Source organism: Schistocerca cancellata, chromosome 1 (genome assembly GCF_023864275.1).
Source record: "Schistocerca cancellata isolate TAMUIC-IGC-003103 chromosome 1, iqSchCanc2.1, whole genome shotgun sequence".
Lineage (NCBI taxonomy): Eukaryota > Metazoa > Arthropoda > Insecta > Orthoptera > Acrididae > Schistocerca > Schistocerca cancellata.
In genome coordinates this window covers 380,322,701-380,326,520 of record NC_064626.1, presented here as the reverse complement: position 1 = coordinate 380,326,520, position 3,820 = coordinate 380,322,701, and positions in this window count along the sequence as shown.

Genomic DNA, 3,820 nt, shown 5'->3' with positions numbered 1-3,820 from the left:
AAGATCATTGGCAAATTCGTACAACCCAACGAGTTGGTACAACCAATGATCACCACAGTTAACATAACAGTAGCAACACTTCGCCTCGATTTTGTTGCCTCTTGCGCCTGCAGCGTGCCAAGGGGCCAGTAAGTAAAACCACAGTCTAACGTAACAGTCGCGACACTTTACCTCGATCTTGCTGCCTACTGCGCCAGTAACGCGCCAACCGGCCAGTAAGTTAAACTGATAGGTTCGGGGCGATCGTGAAAGCGAAAGCGAACATTGCGGTTGTTTATTTCGGTTTGTACAATGGTTTTTACAAACGGGAGTATAGCGTAGGGGAATAAAATGCAGCAACAACAAGAAGAAGATACCACATCCGTCTTTTTTTAGGTTTCCTAAGGATTCTCAGAGGTATACAGGGTGTTACGAAAAGGTATGGCCAAACTTTCAGGAACATTCCTCACACACTAAGAAAGAAAATATGTTATGTGGACATGTGTCCGGAAACGATTACTTTCCATGTTAGAGATCATTTTATTACTTCTCTTCAAATCACATTAATCATGGAATGGAAACACACAGCAACAGAACGTACCAGCGTAACTTCAAACACTTTGTTACAGGAAATGTTCAAAATGTCTTCCGTTAGGGAGGATACATGCACCCACCCTCCATCGCATGGAATCCCTGATGCGCTGATGCAGCCCTGGAGAATGGCGTATTGTATCACAGCCGTCCACAATATACGAGAACGAAGAGTCTCTACATTTGGTACCGGGGTTGCGTAGACAAGAGCTTTCAAATGCCCCCATAAATGAAAGTCAAGAGAGTTGAGGTCAGGAGCGCGTGGAGGCCATGGAATTGGTCCGCCTCTACCAATCCATCGGTCACCGAATATGTTGTTGAGAAGCATACGAACACTGCGACTGAAACGTGCAGGATCTCCATCGTGCATGAACCACATGTTGTGTCGTACTTGTAAAGGCACGTGTTCTAGCAGCACAGGTAGAGTATCCCGTATGAAATCATGAACGTGCTCCATTGAGCGTAGGTGGAAGAACATGGGGCCCAATCAAGACTTCACCAACAATGCCTGCCCAAACGTTCGCAGAAAATCTGTGTTGATGAGGTGATTGCACAATTGCGTGCGGATTCTCGTCAGTCCACACACGTTGATTGTGAAAATTTACAATTTGATCACGTTGGAATGACGAAACTAAAATGAGCTCTAACATGGAAATTAAGCGTTTACGGACACATGTCCACATAACATCTTTTCTTTATTTGTGTGTGAGGAATGTTTCCTGAAAGTTTGGCCGTACCTTTTTGCAACACCCTGTATACCATCATGTTACTAAACTGCATCGTTAGGATTCGCTTGCAAATTACATTTGTATTGATGATAACTGCTTTGTTTTAGGAGTAGAAAATGGCTAGTGAATAGCAGAGGAGAAGATCTTATGGAAAAAGACCCTGTTAACCTTTATAGTAATGTTAAGTTTTATCCACTACATATCGAACAAAACCAGTTCATGACTACAGACAATAATAAACTCGTGTGGAATGCAGTTAACCACATTGTCAGACATTCCAAATACGCTACCTCAACTGATGATGAAGAGGAGATCTCCAGAAAGGTTCGACAATCCGTCTAAAGCTGTAAAACACTTCTATGGCACAAAAGCAGCCAGTTCCTCTTTCCATATATCAGTGCCAGATTCATCTGAACCGTCAGCACAGACCTGCTTTGACGATGCATTGGTAAAATTAAGTGCAGTTATTCGTGTTTAGAAAAAGCGTGTAGAGTATCAGAATGTGCAAATCGCTAGGTTTCGCGGAAAACAGTTATGGGACAAGTAAAGTGCCTGTCATTTTAAGTACAGGTAGAAACAGAAACTGTATGAGAAGGATCAAGTGAACAAGGACAAACAAATTTTGAAGACAATAGGATCCCAATATTTAAAAAAATGATGCCCTTGACTTGTTGTTAAACCATATTAGCATGCCATCTGCAAGATGGAGAGGCAAAACTATGCTGTTTGCTCTAAATTTATTATATTACAGCACTCAGGCATAAAGATTTTGTCAGAATGTTTTATGTTTCCATCAGTGTGTACATTACAAAGGATGTGGAAGGCACACAAATAAAATGTGGGATAAGTGACTATATGTTCCACCTTTTAAATCAAAAGGTACAGAACTTCTCTGATGTTGATAAACTGGTGCATATTTCATTGGATGAAAAGTCTCTAATGACAAATATACGTATGACAGCACTTCTGACAGTGTTATTGGGTTTGAGGACTTGGAGTTTACACTCACAGTATATTTATCCCGCTGTTTGACAGTTGTCTGTCCCACTTAGAATAATATAAAGATGAAGGTCTTACTTGTGGCAACAAGCGACAATGACTAAAACAAACTAGGTCCATGGAACGACAAATGGAGCGTCGATCTCTTTTGCATGTAGTAGTACATGTCTATGCTTCATATGTGTGAATCTATGTGTTTGTATTCCGTAGATATCAATGTGGCAAGCTGCAGTTCTGTCCAATGTCACAAGTGTTCCTTGACCAATGTGTTGTAACTTGCCACTGGATTCATGAGTTTTATCCCAACTTGCGCTTATTTTAGATTCATTTTAGAAACATCTATGTCTTCTAACATTACGCAAGCTCTTGGAGGCAAAAAAAAAAAAAAAAAAAAAAAATTTCGTAAATCACGCAGGAGAGGGATGCAAAACAAACACTATGCTCGCGATGCATCTGACATACACTAGGAGCGCTAGTGTTGCTCCAGCTGTCAAATTGTAACAACTTTTACGGCAGCGAGTGTCCCGACTGTTATGTTAGACTGTGGTAAAGCTGTTGAGTTCAGCGCGATCGTGAAAGCGAAAGCGAATAGTAGTTCATTATTTTCGTTTGTACAATGGTTTTTACAGACGGGAGCGTCTGTAACGCAATAAACTGCAGCAACAACAAGAAGAAGAAACACATCTGTCTCTTTTCTATATTTCCTGAGGACCCTGACAGGTATCGACCATAATGTTACTAAACTGTATCATCAGGATTCGCTTACAAACTACATGTGTATTAATGATTAATATTTCATTTTAGGAGCAGAATACGGGTAGTGATTACCAGGCAAGAGGATCTTATGAAAAAAGACCCTTTTTCCCTTTATAATAATGTTAAGTTTCGTTCGCTATATTTCGAACAAAAACAGTTCATAAATGCAGACAACAACAAACTCGTTTGGAAAGCAGTGCCCACACTGTTTGACGTCCCAGATAAGCCACCTCAACTGAAGATGAAGAAAAAGACTGCCACAGAGGTTCGAAAATTCGTCTAAAGCTGTAATACAGTTCCATGGCACAGAAGCAGCAACTTCAACTCTCCATATTTCAGCGCCAGATTCATCTGAATCGTCAACACAGGCCTGCTTTGACGATGAAGTGGTTAGAGTTAAGTGTAGGTATTCACGTCCTGCAAAAGCGTGTGAAGTGTAGAAATGTGCAGATCGCTAGACTTCGTACAAACCATTACGGGACAAGGAAAATGCCTATCACTTTAAGTAGAAACAGCAACAGAAACTGTATCAGATGGGTCAAGTGAAGCAGGACAAACAAATTTTGAAGACTAGAGGATACCGAAATTTAAAGAAAAAGGTGCCCTTCACTTGTTGTTAAGCCAGATTAGCATGCCATTGAAGGAGAAACCTGATGCAAGATGAAAAGACGAAAATAAGCTGCTTGGTCTAAATTTATTACATTATAGCACTCAGGCATACAAGTTTTGTCAGAATGGTTCATGCTTCCATCAGTGCAGACATTACA